Genomic DNA, 17,559 nt, shown 5'->3' with positions numbered 1-17,559 from the left:
AGTATAAATTTCCATTTAAATAACTATTCAGGGGAAAAAAAAGGAAAAATAGAAGACACAACAGTTATACTGATCTTCTCGACTTTTAAGATGATTATCAGTAAACCTCCATTTAAGCCTTTAAAACTCAGAAAAGTCAATTGGCTGTCTTAGAATTTACATACATTGGGGTTTGGGTCTCTTTTGGCAAATTTCAGTGTTTTACAAAGCATTTGCTACAGCAAAGGATTATTGAAAATGGGGCTATTATTCTCCAGCATATCTATACAACGCCCATTTATTTTACTTGATGGTTTTTACCCCCTCCCGCTCTCTCTTTCTGACATTAATTTTTTTATATTTGCCAGACCCGGTTGGTCATCACTACAATAAAAAAAGGAAATAAAGCAATATAGTAAGTTTTACCTGTTAAGAAATACTGGAAGGACTCTAATCCAGGATAAAATGAGTCAGTCATCCAAAGCTGGATTGAAACATTAAATGTTCAAACTGAATCAACAATAATTTAAGATTAAAAATGAATAAAAAATTAAAATACCGTGTTTAACTAATTATCATGAATCAATCAGCATTTAGAGTAGCTATGATAATGACCATGCTTCATAAAAATTCAATCAAAGAGTATTTTGTGCTTTCCCAGTAATGAAGCAAATTTATTCCCGAAGTGTTTAGGTGATTTCCGTAAAGAATAAGTTACCAAAAAGGGCAGGAACGGAGGGGTGCTACCAACTCACAATAAAGTTAATTCCTGTTAATTTTGAACATTGCTCTCTACTGTCATCTGACGAATTTTGCTCCTAGATTTAATTTCTAAGGTTTTTATGCTCTTATTCAAGGAAATTTTTCCAGTTAATTCAAACGTTTTAGTACATTCACTTTGAATTAAAGCCTCAAAACAAATATATAAAAACATTTCTTTGTAAAGAATTTGAAAAAAAATCAAGTCATACTTATTTAATCAAGAACTTTTTTTATTTACGTTAAAAATACTGCTATTGCTTAAAATGAAGGAGATCAATTCTCCCCCATTACACGGCCCATTGTTTTTACTTGAAATGGTATATTTTCAACAGTTTTTTATTTACAAAATGGATCTTAAATATATATGCTTATGAAATATTAAAAAGAAGTACTGTAATGTGACACAATAGCCATTATCTTGACTAAACTTGCCCTCCACCCCCTCAAGGGTGACTATTTCCCTCTCCCTCTATCCATCTTTTCACGTTCAATGCTACAGTATTTTTATCCTGACTAGAATAATTATCCCAGTTATAACGCATTCTGAATGGTGTAAGTTTTAATATGGTGACCAGTTTTTTTCATTTTGTTTAATGAATTTTTTTATTTTGTTTAATTTTAACTGCAATAAAGCATATTATGAGTTGTGATTTTTAAAATCACTAACTACTATTTTATTTCGATGTTAGTGACTGGAATTGGGGAAAGAAAGAGAATAAGAGGGCATTTGCGCCCCTTTTAGATTTTTGCCCCCTCCTCACATTTCACAAAAAAACCCTTGTTTTGGTTGTTTCTTTGAAAAATACCAATTTTTAGATATTTTCATTGAAAAAAAAAAAAAAACCACATTAACCCCCAGATTTGAATGAAGAAATTCCCCTCAAAAAAAAAAAAAAAAAAAAAAAAAAAAAAAAAAAAAAAAAAAGTGCATTGGCGCCACTGTTCGATTTAGGCTAGTTTTCAATATAGGCCTAGGAGCAACATGCAACACTGCGTGCTAGTTGTTCGATGGAGATTGACAGATATTTTAAGGAAGATGAACGGCCTTGGACTGGGATTGCCATTTTGGTGTAATATTTAAAAATAGGCCATTCTTAGGGTAGTGGGGCAGTGGAAAAAAACTGACTCAGATTTGATAAGAAACTGAATATTTACAGAGGATACTCATTAGTTTAACCGTCAGATTTCTTTGATCACCAACATTGAATCATTATAAAGTAAATACTTTGGTGATCCAAAATGAGTTTCAGACATTTGGCTTTCAGTTTCGCAGCGATCAATTAGTCATAGCAGTAATAGCTTATGCTCAAGCCGTGGATCAGTTAAATTTGTGAGTAGACGAGCAAACCCTCAACTTCATCTTCAAAAGTTACCCAAATTGTTTCCGATGAGAATTAATTTAAAAAATAAAGTTTTTCTGAGGAAAGGAAAGAGCGAAGTTGAAACTTAAAACGAACAAAAATTACTGCTTCACAGTCTACCTAACATATATCGATAAAACTAGTGGAAATAAACCGACTGATATTTCCCTAAGTTTGTATTATTATAGCAAACCACCGCTTTCTGAAAACACAAAACAATGTAAGAGTTTTGGTACAGTAAAAACAAACCGATTAAGGATGCTTAAAAAAATAGGATTGTTCCCTAATTTTCTTTTTTCGTTTAATTTGGTATCACTTCTGCACAATGAGTTCAGTCCAATGATTGGATCCTGTTTTGGTTCTGAAAAGGACATTTCATTATTAGTTTGTAGACAAGCCTGAAGTGAAGCCATTTTGATAGCATTAGGACTGTAGACTAGCTTAAGAATTTATATCATAGCCTGAAATTCACCGTTGCATAGACAGAAATAACCAGATTTCTGGAGTTCATATTGTGGCTTATATGTTCTTTATTTCGAGCAATACTAAAGCTTGTCTTTTACAATTTAGAATTGCATGTTACTCACTATTGGTATTATAGCTGACGAGACCAAGAAGTTACCTTATAAATCAATTAATTATTTTTGCACGTTGTTCAATGACTTGGTGGTTATTAAAATAATATTTGTTTTTATGCTTAAATTTTAGGATAATTTTAATTGTATACTGAAAGTTACTGATATCACAGCTTGTGTAAGACTATGAAAAGCGTTATAGATTAGTTTGTTGTTATAAGGCTACGCACTCACTTTTGACTCCTAAATCAATATTCGTGTTTTTTATACTTGGCTTTTGCGTTTTCAGTAAAGAGCTAGTTTTGTATAATCATACAAACATAGGGAAATATCGTCAGTTAGTTTATTTGCTGCAGTTTTATTGATATATGTTAGGTAGACTATGACGCAATAATTCTTTTTTGTTTTAAATTTCAACTTTGCTGTTTACTTCTCTCAGAAAACTTCTTTTATAAATTAATCTTTGCCGCTTTTTAATTTGACTTTAATTTAGAAGCAACGCTGCTAGGATTTTCTTCTGGGGAGGGGGGAACCATCCTCATTTACGAATACATTTCTGTTTGAATTAAGCATTAAAGTTGCTCCTGATTTTCAGTTGATTTTTTATTTCATTTTTATTTTTTATTTAATTTTTATTCAATTTTTTAATGTACTTTCATTTCATTTAATATTTTTTGTTTTATTTTATTTGTTTTTTCAAGTAATGCTGAGAAATGCCCGTGTAAAATTCCTCTTCCCGTGTAAAATTTCTCCTGGAGAATTTCTGCAGAAAGTTTCCTTCCCCAGTAAACTCTTCCCATCAAAAATTCCCACTCAGCCTTGCAAAAATCCAATCCTAAGAAAATGACTGAATAAATACTGAATAACAAATAATAGGCTATATATGAACGATGGGTATTGAGTAACTTCCAACCTTTTTGTGGGAGACTATGGGAGCTAAAGAAACAGTGAACTGACAAATTCGGATAACTTGATTTTTTTTTTCAAAATAGTAAAAGAAAATACAAAAAAGGTGGTGAACATTTTTTCCTTGTAATCTACAGAAAAAAATGAAGCTTAAAACACTTAAATTTTAGCAGTTAATCGTGAATTTTGGCATAATAAAAAAAATAGAATTGATTAAGAACTACCATGGTCAGCCTTAACAAAGATTAAATAAAAAAAAACAAGTTTTTAAATGAAAGTAAGGAGCTACATTAAAACTTAAAACAAACAGAAATTACTCCTTATATGAAAGGGGCTTTTCCTTCTCAACGCCCCGCTCTTTACGCTAAATTTGACTCTTTCTCTTAACTCTACATTTTAAAACAGTAAAAAAAACTGTTTGACTCTTTCTCTTAACTCTACATTTTAAAACAGTAAAAAAACTTTAGCGTAAAGAGCGGGGCGTTGAGAAGGAAAAGCCTCTTTCATATACGGAGTAATTTCTGTTCGTTTTAAGTTTTAATGTCGCTCCTTACATTCATTTAAAAAACTTGTTTTTTTTATTTAATTTCTGAACGTTTTTGAATCAATGCATGTTTTGATTTTGGCTCTCCGCAGAGGAATAATTAAAACGAAATTTGTATATTTATTTTTTTGGGCTAAATGGCTTTCTCATAGTTTTGATCGAATAATTTTGAGAAAAAAAGAGTGGAGGAGGAAGCCTAGTTGCACTCCGATTTTCGATTAATTAAAAAGGCAACTAGAACTTTTAATTTTTTTATATGAGGGGGTTCGCCCCCTCGTCAGTACCTCGCTCTTTACACTAAAAATTTTAAATTTTGTCCCAATACATTAAGAATGACCCCTAAATCACAAAAGCCGCAGAATAAATAGTTGAAATTACTAAAAATACTTTAGCGTAAAGAGCGAAGTATTAGGAGGAGGTGAGCCCCTCATATGGGTAATAATTTCTGTTCGTCTTAAGTTTTAATGCTGCTGCTTACTTCCAGCTGAAAAAAGCTTTTTCATTGTTTTTTTTTAAGTAATGCTAGTAAATCCTGCGCTCCCTTCATGAAAACTTTCTTCCCCCCTGACAAATTCCTCGATGGAAAGCTCCCCCAGCATATCCCCCTCTTCTCAACTCCTGCCTCCAACCAAAAAATCCTCCTGAAAACGCCTGTACACTTCCCAACAACCATTACTCTATGTAAGCACTGGTCAAAGTTTTGAACTTGTAACCCCTCCCACGGGGACTTTGGGGGAGTAAGTCGTCCCCAAAGACATAGTTATAAGGTTTTTCGACTACGTTGAATAAAATGGCTATCTCAGAATTTTGATTTGTTGACTTTGGAAAAATAATTAGCGTGGGAGGGGGCCTAGGTGCCCTCCAATTTTTTGGTCACTTAAAAAGGACACTAGAACTTTTCATTTCCGTTAGAATGAGCCCTCTCGCAACATTCTAGGACAACTAGGTCGATATGATCACCCCTGGGAAAAAAACAACAAAAAAACAAACAAACAAATAAACACGCATCCGTGATCTGCCTTCTGGCAAAAAATATAAAATTCCACATTTTTGTAGATAGGAGCTTGAAACTTCTACAACAGGATTCTCTGATACGCTGAATCTGATGGTGTGATTTTCGTTAAGATTCTATGACTTATAGGGGGTGTTTCCCCTATTTTATAAAATAACGCAAATTTTCTTAGGCTCGTAACTTTTGATGGGTAAGACTAAACTTGATGAAGCTTATATATTTAAAATCAGCATTAAAATGCGATTCTTTTGATGTAGCTATTGGTACCAAAATTCCATTTTTTAGACTTTTGGTTACTATTGAGCCGGGTCGCTCCTTACTACAGTTCGTTACCACGAACTGTTTGATAGGTTCTTCACATAATTACATAGAATGCATAAGACCATGATTGAAAAAAAACCGATATGGACTTAAACCCTTGACATCTTGATTGAAAGTCAAACTCTCTAACATCTGAACTAGAAGGGCTGGCAAATGAATTTACTTGACGAGAGGGATATTAAACTGAACAAAAGGTAATATGTTAATTGTACTGCTGCTACTAATACTACTGCTGTTACTATTAATACTACTAATAGCCCTAATAATACTAATGCTACTGCTGCGACTACTATTACAACAATGCCTAAGGGTATGAAGGTGAAATTTTCAGAAAATATTTGAGGAGGGAACGTGAGCTGCATCACATCATGCCGTATGTTGTAGGTTATCAAAAGGGCATATCCACAATACCTTAGGAACAATTTGGTGTGTAAAGTTGAAACTTAAATGGGTTGCTTCGGGGGATGTTGAACTAACCAAAATAGAATATTTGCATCTTAATGCTACTGGTTCTACTCATAAAGTTGCTACTAATACTACTGCTACTAAAGCTAAGTTTATTAAGAAGGAAAATTTGGGGAACGCTGATATTGCATTGAGCTATATCAAACACACTATGCCCATCCCGGTGGTCAAGAGGACGAATCAGCAATGCTTCAGGAAAGGCTTATGGAATTAAGTTGAAACTTTCAGCCTGTGTTGAAGGAGATTGTCATGAATCCCCTATTTGAATTACACTTGTAACTAAATCCTTTTTCATGTGAAGGCTTTGTCTGTGTGTGATTGCGTTAGCGAGTTCTGAAATGGCTTAACTCAGACTGTAATGAAATTTTAGTTGATTCATTTTTTTTAGTTTCGATTTGTTTGTTTAAGAATAAAGAAGAAAAATATCCGTATTTGGATAGGTTATTGGAATAGGTAGAAATTAGTTGGCAACAGACTGGTGTCAGAAGTGGGATACTAAAACACGTTATTTTAATTACGGTGTTATTTTTAACACTTAACGTAAATTTTTATTGAAATTGAGTTAATTAACAGATTAGTTACTTAAAAGAAAGTAAATGAAACTGGTATCTTAAGATAAAGATACCTTGTCGATTGTCTAACTGATATTGACGTATGACTAATTTTTTATATTGGTCAGAAGAATTACGATAAAATTTTTAATTCAAGTAGTATATACGTTACTCAGTTTTGAAAGAATGCTCCGTGTGACCTAAAGCAGCTTATGAGTGGTATAGCGGTAAAGAGGAATTTGTGTGGACCGGTTGGACTTAGTGTCTCTATCCTTTGTCCAGGATAAAATACATTAAAACGTGTAAACCGTGTAAGGTCACCGCTGGGCTGAAAGTAAAGGAGAAGGTACCCCTGATTTCCTTACCACATAGTAGAAGAACCCACCTACTGCGTGGCTACTGTTGGGCCGTTAACAACATGAGGGAAACTTTGAAGGCTATTCTATGTAATATTGTGGCGATAGTTAAGGATGTTTCTGCCACCCTCTTGGGAAAGGAAGGGGTGTCATGAATCGGCTATGTAAATTATACTTGTAGCTTAATCCTTTTTTGTGTGAAGTCTTTGTCTGTGTGGAATTGTATTAGCTTGTTCTGAGATGGCTGAACTCAGACTGTAAAGAATTTTAATTTGGTTCATTTTTGTTAGTTGCAATTGGCCTGTTTAAGAATAAAGAAGAGATTTTTCGTATTTGGATAGTTTATTAGAATAAGGAGAAATTAGTCGGCAGAACGGATGTGAAGAAAAACAAAGTTACTATATGCATAATGCTACAAATACTACTATATCTACTACAAATATTGCTATTTTGTATACTGCTACTACAAATATCGCCCAGAATGGCTTACATTATTAATTAACACCTTTCAGGATAAATTGGGTGGATTTTAAACTAGCCAGAAGGCCCTATGCATATAGTATTAACACTACTACTACAATTACTGTAACTAATGACGCTAAGGGTATTAAGGCTAATCTTTTAGTGAACGTTTAGGGACAATTTCAACTAAACGAGAAGACTGTGTGCATGCAAGTTTTCAAAAGGGCATGTAAACAATATCATAGGCAGCACCGCTAAGATAACAAAATTAATGGAAATTTTGTAGAAACTAATTCGATCGGAAATTAAAAATTCTAGTGTCCTTTTTAAGAGTCGAAAGTAATTAGAGGGCAAGCAGCCGTCCCAAGCCCGTTGATTTTCCACAGACATCTAATAACAATTTTGGGATATTCATTTCGTTCAAGATAATTGAACGGTCTAGTAACTACATATCAAGAGATATTGGGTATTTCGACCCCCATAGTTATGAAGGAGCCGTCCTGGCCGAGTGGGTTGGTGCGCTGGATTCGGGATCCTTTATCTGAGAGGACGCGGGTTCGAATCCCAGTGTACCAAATTCTTCAGTTTGGGACGGGGGTCAGTGGCGTGACTCTGTAAGCTTAGCCAGAGTCGACCCAGCTCTAAATGGGTACCTGGAGAAATCTGGGGAAGGTAAACAGAAAGGTTGTGCGAAAGCACAGGATGGCTGGCCCCCAACACCCTATTGCACTTCCTGGCTGAAGGGCCAAGAAACGGAGATCAGCACCGCCGGTACGGACTGTAAAGTCTAATGCCGTATCCTTTACCTTTTTTTTATAGTTATGAAAATTTCCTATTTTGCTCTAAAACCAAATCTTGCCTTAAAAATAAATGAAAACGCACTGTGTGCGCGCTGGTCGCTAATAACACATCTTAGCAATATCCCAAGAACGACTGAGGGTATTAAGGTTAAACTTTCATGGCTACTACTGTTACTATTTCTGCTTTTCCAATTTAGCTAAATCGAAACAGTGTAAATGTATCTAACAACATAGAGCATAGATAGAATTATTTTATAAATCACATAAGTTTTGCTTTTCAGGTTAACTTGAGGGGATGAAAAACTAAAATAAACAACATACTTTGTGTCCAGATTTTCAAAAGGGTGTATGTTGTTAAAAAATTGCTGAAAAATTTTCTCCAACACAAATATAGCAAGCCAAACTATGGATTCTTATAGAAATTAAATAAAAAAAGCTTTTTTAACTGAAAGTATTGAGCGACATTAAAACTTAAAACGAACAGAAATAACTCCGTATATGAAAGGGGCTGTTACCTCTTCAACACCTCGTTCTTTACGCTAAATTTCGACTCTTTCTTTCAGCTCTAAGTTTTAAAAAATTAAAAAACTTTATCGTAAAGAGCGGGCAACAAAACCAACAAAAACAAACAAATAAACACATATCCGTGATTTGTCTTGTGGCAAAAAATGTAAAATTCTACATTTTTGTGGAAAAGGATAGGTTTTTTGATATTTTTTGATATTTTATGTTTTATTTTTTGACATTTTTTTGAATTTTTGTGATAGGAGCTTGAAATTTCTACTTTAGGGTTCTCTGATACGCTGAATCTGATGGTGTGATTTTCGTTAAGATTCTATGACTTTTAAAGGGTATTTCTCCCTATTTTCTAAAATAAGGCAAATTTTCTCAGGCTCGTAACTTTTGATGGGTAAGTTTAAACTTAATGAAACTTACATATTTAAAATCAGCATAAAACTATGATTCTTTTGATGTAACTATTGTTATAAAAATTCCATTTTTTAGAGTTTCTGTTACTATTGAGTCGGGTCGTTCCTTACAACAGTTCGTTACCACGATCTGTTTGAAAAAAAACAAACAAAAAACGAAAAGATATATAGTATTATTTTCTCTTACCATTAAAAAGACTATAATAAAAAACAAACAAAAACTAATTTAAAAAAATTATTCACAAAATAAGCTTTTCAAAAAAAAATCAAAGATCCCTGTTAAACCAAATATAAACAGAAATAAATTCAAATAATCTTCAAAGTGTATAACTACCACAAATCACCATCAATGAATAAATGAAATCCAAAACGAAAAGAAATTACAGAAAAGACGAGTCATGTTCAGATCTAACAGAAATTAACATGATTGGGCTGACAACCCCCTTTCCTTTTCAAGACCAGAACATGATTTGTTCTCAACAGAATTAAATAAAAAAAGTTTTTTAACTGGAAGTAAAGTGCGACATTAAAAATTAAAACGAACACAAAAGGTGACAGTAAAGAGCGAAAAAAGGGGTGGGGGAGTGGGCCCAGTTGCCCTCCATTTTTTATACTTAATTAGGCCACTAACTTTTAATTTTATTTACATACGTTTTTATTAGTAATAAATTACGTAATTTATAAATTAACTTATATAATGAACTTCTTTATTCATATATTTCTATTAAGTATATAAGGGGGTTCGCCGCCTTGACAATACCTCGCTTTTTACACTTAAGTTCGAATTTTGCTCCAATTCTTTAAAAATGACCCCTGAACCCCAAAGGCCGTTTAATTAGAATTTAATAGTTCTCTTGAAATTATCAAAAATACTTTACATTAAAGATCGAGGTATTAAGGAGGGGCGAACCCCTTCATATATATAATAATTTCTGTTCATTTTTAGTTTTAATATTACTTTTTACTTTCAGTTGTAAAAACTTGTTTTTTTTATTTAATTTCTCATTGTTGTTTCAAATAATGCTGGAAAATACCGTGCCTCCTTCATGGAGATTCTCTTCTCCATGAAGGGGGATTAAGTCATCCTCAAAGACATAATTATTGGGTTTTGACTATATTCAACAAACTGGCTATCTCAGAATTTCAATCTGGTGACTTTGTGAAGAAAATGAACGTTGGAGGGAGCCTGGTAGCCCTCCAATTTTCTTGGTCGCTTAAAAAAGGCACTATAACTTTTAATTTCATCTAGAATGAGTCCTCTCACGATATTCTAGGACCTCTGGGACGATACGATCATCCCTGGGAAAAAATCAACAAATAAACAAAAAACAAAAGAAAACAAATTAACACGCAAAATTAATGCAAAATTCCAAATTTTTGCAGATAGGAGCTTGAGACCTCTACAGTAGGGTTCTCTGATACGCTAAATCTGATTGTGTGATTTTTGTTAAGATTCTATAATTTTTAATGGGTGTTTCTCCCTATTTTCTAAAATAAGGCAAATTTTCTCAGACTCGTAACCTTTGATGGGTAAGTTTAAACTTAATGAAACTTATATATTTAAAATCATCATAAAAATGTGATTCTTTTGATGTAACTATTGTTATAAGAAATACGTTTTTTAGAGTTTCTGTTACTATTGAGCCGGGTCGCTCCTTACTACAGTTCGTTACCACGAACTGTTTGAAAAAAAAAAACAAAAAACGAAAAGATATATAGTATTATTTTCTTTTACCATGAAAAAGACTATTTCAATTAAAAACGAACAGAAATTAATTTGAAAAACTTATTCACAAAATAAGCTTTTCAAAGAAAATCAAAGAGCTCTGTTAAACCAAATATGAGCAGAAATAAATTCAAATAATCTTCAAAGTGTATAACTACCACAAATCACCATCAATGAATAAATGAAAAGCAAAACGAACAGAAATTACAGAAATGACGAGTCATGTTCAGATCTAACAGAAATTAACATGATTGGGCTGACAACCCCCTTTTCTTTTCAAGACCAGAACATGATTTGTTCTTAACAGAATTAAATAAAAAATAGTTTTTTAACTGGAAGTAAAGAGCGACATTAAAAATTAAAACGAACACAAAAGGTAACAGTAAAGAGCGAAAAAAGGGACGGGGGAGTGGGCCCAGTTGCCCTTCATTTTTTTATACTTAATTAGGCCACTAAATTTTAATTTATAATAACTTTTAATTTATAAATTAACTTATATAATGAACTTCTTTATTCATATATTTTTATTACGTATATGAGGGGGTTCGCCACCTCGACAATACCTCGCTTTTTACACTTAAGTTCGGATTTTGCTCCAATTCTTCAAGAATGACCCCTGAACCCCAAAGGGCGTTTAATTAGAATAAATAGTTCTGTTGAAATAATCAAAAATTCTTTACGTTAAAGATCGAGGTATTAAGGAGGGGCAAACCCCCTCATATATGTAATAATTTCTGTTCATTTTTAGTTTTAATAACTTTTTACTTTCAGTTGTAAAAACTTGTCTTTTTTTTAATTTCTCATTGTTGTTTTAAATAATGCAGGAAAATACCGCGCCTCCCTCATGGAGATTCTCTTCTCCTTTGATAAATTCCTCCACAGAATGATCCTTTCACGTATACCCTCATTCCTTCCCCCCCCCCTACACCGCCCGAAAAAATACCCCTGAAAACGTCATTATGCTTTGTCAATAACCAACACTATATGTAAACAATGGGCAAAATTCATAACTTGCAGCCTTTCCCCGGGACTGTGGGGGATTAAGTCGTCCTCAAAGACATAATTATTGGGTTTTTGACTATATTCAACAAAATGGCTATCTCAGAATTTCTATCTGGTGACTTTTTGAAGAAAATGAGCGTGGGAGGGAGCCTAGTTGCCCTCCAATTTTCTTGGTCGCTTAAAAAAGGCACTATAACTTTAATTTTATCTAGAATGAGCCCTCTCACGATATTCTAGGACCTCTGGGTCGATATGATCATCCCTGTGAAAAAAAAATCAACAAATCAACAAAAAAAAACAAAAGAAAACAAATTAACACGCAAAATTAATGCAAAATTCCACATTTTTGCAGATAGGAGCTTGAAACCTCTACAGTAGGTTCTCTAATATGCCGAATGTGATTGTTTAATTTTCATTAAGATTCTATGATTTTTGGGGGTGTTTCCCCCTTTTCTTAAAATTAGGCACATTTTCTCAAGCTCTTAACTTTCGATGGGTGAGACTAATCTTGATGAAAATTATATATTAAAAATCAGCATAAAATTGCTGGTCTTTTGATGTATATATTGGTATCAACTCTCTGTTTTTTAGCTTTTCGGTTACTATTGAGCCGGGTCGCTCCTTACAGGTCGTTACAACGAACTGTTTGAAACAAAATATATCTTAAATTTTCCCTTTTTTAACTTTAAACAAATAAAAATATTAGGAATATAAGGAATCAGTATCTTTATATGTACATTAAACTGTCAATCCACATTCATTTTTTTTTCAAAGTGCAAATAAAGTGCAAATCATGTTTTGGTCTTTTAGATTTCATCCATTCATTGATGTGACTTGTGGTTGGTTACGCTTTGAGGATTTTTTGTACTTTATTTCTACTCATTTTGGCTTAATGGAGATATTTACTTTCATTCAAAATTTGTTTTCAAATTATTTCCGATTAAATAGCCATTGTGTTTAGGAGTCGTTCTCGAAGGATTGGACCAAAAATACAAAGTTTAGCGTAAAGAGTGATGGTCGAGGAAAGGGCCGTCCTCTCAAATACGGAATATTTTAATTTTGTTATAAGCGTTAATGTCGTTCCTTTCTTTCATTTGAAAAATTTGTTTCTTATTCAATTTCTGAGGTCTGAAATTATTTTTCAAATCGTACCAAAAAATCCACAGTCCCTCTTCATGAGAAATTTTTGCCTGGAAAAACCCTTCCCTTGAGAAATCCATCCATGGAAAATTTACTTCTATTACCCCCTCCCCCTCCCTCAACCACCACAGATATTTGTTTAGGTAGTGATCAATGAACTACCTAAACTACCTAAATATTTGCTGTTTTTTTACAAAAACAACAAAGGTGGGAAATGTATTTGCTAGGTAGTTGACCAACTGGCAAATACGATATCTCCATTGGGATTTTTTTTACGTCTTTGGCCTCCTTTTTGTGAAATATTGGGATATTCTCTGGCAAGACTAATTTTATGGGGTTAGCTTTAACGAAAGTTGGATATAAACGTAAAAAAAGTACAAAATGTTTGCCTTTATACTTTAGATTCAAGAAGATTGATGCGGAGGGGGATCAAACCCCCTCTCCATGAAACGCGGAATTTTGTGTATGTTCTTTTTTGGCTTCTTAATAGCAAAAAATCATGGATACATAGCATCCAGCCCAAAAGTTGAACATACACCAAATAAGTAATTTTTTAACATAGTCTTCCTTTATTTTCAAGTTTTGGCAAATTTTCCAGTCTCCGGGTAGTATAAAATGTTTCAAGGACCCTGCAATTTGTCCTCCAGTTGGCCTGATAGAGCTGTTACTGCACGAATGAAAACTGAAACTGGAGATATAAAGCATTAACTTTGTACCTGTAAAATGTGTTTGCGGTCACTAATCCTTCCTTTTTCTTTTCATATTACCCCTTCACCGACAGCTTATCTAAGCCGGTTGGCTAATAGACCATGACTGAAATCTTCTAAGAGCTTCCACTTGTTGATTGTCTCCGACTTATCTTTGGGCGCAGGTCTTCCATCTTCCATTAGGAATAATTAGGGATTGGGAGTAAAGGGACCGGCCGTATCATTTATATTCATCGTATCCTACGCAATATAAAAGAAAAAACAACTTCAAAGGAATACTTTCAGGTTGGTTCTTGATGCTGTTCACAAAGAATATATATTTTATAATCAAAGAAAGTGAAACCATGAATCTTATTTTTATTTTTACATTCTTAAAGCTTTCAAGCTTTAAAATGACGAACTAATTTTTTTTAACGAATAAAGGTATCCCTACCCCCCCCCACGGAGGACATTTCAGGTCGTGGGCTATAATTTTGATGATATCTATTTTTTTTTTTTTTTTGGCTGAATGGGTCCGTAGGATTCTTATGATCTTCATAAGCCAGAATTGAATTAAATGACTTTCTTTTTGCTTGACAGACTCGTTTAAACATACATAAGAACTGTCCAAGATCAAACTACACCAATGCCAAGGAGGGGGAGTCACCCCCTCGATTTGTCACTGCGTGTGCCTACATTTCTGCATTACAGGCCTGAAAAGGGTGACAATATGAAGGAATTTGCGCTCTTTTTTTTGTCAACGGTGACGTCACACAGTGACAAATATCGGAAAAGAACGTGAAGCACTATTTACAAGATCTAGCTTGGTTAATACTGACATGGAGAGCTTCATACGTTTCTTTTCAAAGGGCACCGTCGTGTTACAAAGGGCTAACGGAAATCAAAATCCAGTATATTTGCTGCGTTTCACATTACGATTTTTTGTCCATACCATTTGAATGATTCTCTTAAAATGCTTTCAAGGCATGATAGAATTGTCAAAGAATACCTTAATATGAAACTCACATATTCTATTTCCTTAAAGTTCCCTATATCGTATTGCTTCGGTATAACCATGATGCACAGGCACAAAACATGCTGGTAGAACTATTTTTTGGTGGAGTACACAACATGTTAGGCGAAAGGGGTGTGAATTTTAAACTCAGAAAAATTAAACACAATGACAAATTCAGATGGCGAATTTTAATGTTTTCAAAATTACAAAACTTTTTGGGGTTACAGGGTTTCCCCCTTACCCATACGTACCCGTATAGAGAGTGTATGCAAAATGGCAACAAAAAACTCAGACAAAATACTTTAACTTTTGAAAATTCTCTGAAACCATAATTTCCCCAGACACTGTATTATAATCAAGATTTTTTTTTTGTCGTCATTACATGCTTTATACAAAATCTTCATTTATTTACTTATTTATTTACTGTAGTTTCTTATACAGCACTGCTACTTCAGTACATGCAGCGTTTATAATTGTAGAGTAGTCAAACAGTTCGTGGTAACGAACTGTAGTAAGGAGCGATCCGGCTCAATAGTAACCAAAAATCTAAAAAATTGAATTTTGATATCAATAGCTACATCAAAAGAATCGCATTTTAATGCTGATTTTAAATATATAAGTTTCATCAAGTTTAGTCTTACCCATCAAAAGTTACGAGCCTGAGAAAAATTTGCCTTATTTAGGAAAATAGGGGAAAACACCCCCTAAAAGTCGTAGAACCTTAACGAAAATGACACCATCAGATTCAGCGTATCAGAGAACCCTACTGTAGAAGTTTTAAGCTCCTATCTACAAAAATGTGGAATTTTGTATTTTTTGCCAGAAGACAAATCACGGATGCGTGTTTATTTGTTTGTTTTGTTTTTTTGTTTTTTTCCCAGGGGTCATCGTATCGACCAAGTGGTCCCAGAATGTCGCAAGAGGGCTCATTCTAACGGAAATGAAAAGTTCTAGTGCCCTTTTTAAGTGACCAAAAAATTTGAGGGCATCTAGGCCCCCTTCCACGCTCATTTTTTCCTAAAGTCAACGGATAAAAATTTTGAGATAGCCATTTTGTTCAGCATAGTCGAAAACCATAATAAAAATGTCTCTGGGGATGAATTACTCCCCCACAGTCCCTCGGGGGGGGGGCTGCAAGTTACAAAGTTCGACCAGTGTTTACATATAATAATGGTTATTGGGAAGTGTACAGACGTTTTCAGGGGGATTTGTTTGGCTTTTGAGGTAGGGTTGAGGGGAGGGGCTATGTGGGAGGATCTTTCCTTGGAGAAATATGTCATAGGGGAAGAAAAATTCAATGAAAAGGGCGCAGGGCGCAGGACGAATCTGGTCACGTTAGAAAAAAACGTCAAATTCAGAGCTTAATATACAATGCTGGGTGTACGGAGCCTCTAAATTCAGAGCTTAATATACAATGCTGGGTGTACGGAGCCTCTCTATTATGGAGTATAATTTGAAAATAACACAACTATACGAGCGATAAAACATATATACCGCAACCATAACTCAACTGACGAAAGAACTGCTAAGTGATAACACAACTATAAAGCGAAAACAGGTGAAAACTAACGGGAAAATAAACGAACTAAGAGATGGAAGGGGCCCAGAGAAAAAATATAATCCTTTTCCAATTTTGAGCCTAACTTCCGCAAAGGAGTAATAATGTCAGAAGCCCCGAAATACCGAATTATTTTCTTTCAAACAGTTCGTGGTAACGAACTGTAGTAAGGAGCGACCCGGCTCAATAGCAACCAAAACTCTAAAAAATGGAGTTTTGATATCAATAGCTAGATCAAAAGAATTACATTTTAATGCTGATTTTAAATATATAAGTTTAATCAAGTTTAGTCTTACCCATCGAATGTTACGAGCCTGAGAAAATTTGCCTTATTTTAAAAAATAGGGGGAAAAAACCCCTAAAAGTCATAGAATCTTAAAGAAAATCACATTATCAGATTCAGCGTATCAGAGAACCCTATTGTAGAAGTTTCGAGCTCCTATCTACAAAAATGTGGAATTTCGTATTTTTTGCCAGAAGACAAATCACGGGTGCGTGTTTATTTATTTATTTTTTATCCCCAGGGGTCATCGTATCGACCAAGTGGTGCTAGAATATCGCAAGAGGGCTCATTCTAATGGAAATGAAAAGTTCTAGTGCCCTTTTTAAGTGAACCAAAAAATTGGAGGGCACCTAGGCCCCCTCCCACGCTCATTTTTTCTCCAAAGTCAACGGACCAAATTTTGAGATAGCCATTTTTTTCTGCATAGTCAAAAACCATAATAACTATGTCTTTGAAAATGACTTACTCCCCCACAGTCCCTGGGGGAGGGGCTGCAAGTTAAAAATTTCGGCCAGTGTTTACATATAATAATGGTTACTGGGAAGTGTACAGCGTTTTCAGGGATTTTTTTTGGTTTTGGGGGTGGGGTTGAGGGAAAGGAGCTATGTGGGAGGATATTTCCTTGGAGAAATATGTCATGGGGGAACAGAAATTCAATGAAAAGGGCTCAGGATTTTCTAAAATTACTATAAAAAAACAATGAAAAAAAACATGGAAAAGTTTTTTCAATTGAAAGCAAGGGGTAGCATTGAAACTTAAAACGAACAGAGATTATTACGAATATGAGGGGTTCTAAAAATACTTCAGCATAAAGAGCGAGATATTTAGGAGGAGATAAATACTTCGCTCTTTATGCTATAGTATTTTTAGTAATTTCAACTATTTACTCTACGGCCTCTCAGATTCAGGGGTCATTCTTAAAGAATTGGAAAAAAAAAACTTACAATTTAGTCCAAAGAGCGAGGCATTAACGAGGATACAAACCCCCTCATATACATAATAAAAATTTAAGAATATAAAAGTTTGTTACGTAAGCTAATTCTTAAGTTACGTATATTTTTTACTAATAAAAACATTCGTTAAAAATTAAAATTTATAGTTGCCTTTTATGTAACCGAAAAATTGT

General features: G+C 34.0%; 1 protein-coding gene across 1 annotated transcript in view; it reads right to left on the bottom strand.

Annotated features, from left to right (window-relative positions):
- Positions 1-13,744, bottom strand: part of LOC136025224 (synaptic vesicular amine transporter-like) — an 89,687-nt gene extending 75,943 nt beyond the window's left edge. The window contains exon 1 of the mRNA XM_065701047.1: positions 13,608-13,744. The gene's annotated coding sequence lies outside the window, so the exon portion shown is untranslated. The remainder of the gene's footprint in view (positions 1-13,607) is intronic.
- Between the last annotated feature and the right edge of the window lie 3,815 nt (positions 13,745-17,559).

The sequence above is a fragment of the Artemia franciscana genome, chromosome 3, assembly GCF_032884065.1.
Source record: "Artemia franciscana chromosome 3, ASM3288406v1, whole genome shotgun sequence".
NCBI classification, from domain to species: domain Eukaryota; kingdom Metazoa; phylum Arthropoda; class Branchiopoda; order Anostraca; family Artemiidae; genus Artemia; species Artemia franciscana.
Note: the sequence above shows the minus strand (reverse complement) of the source record. Positions and strands in the feature narration are given on the sequence as shown.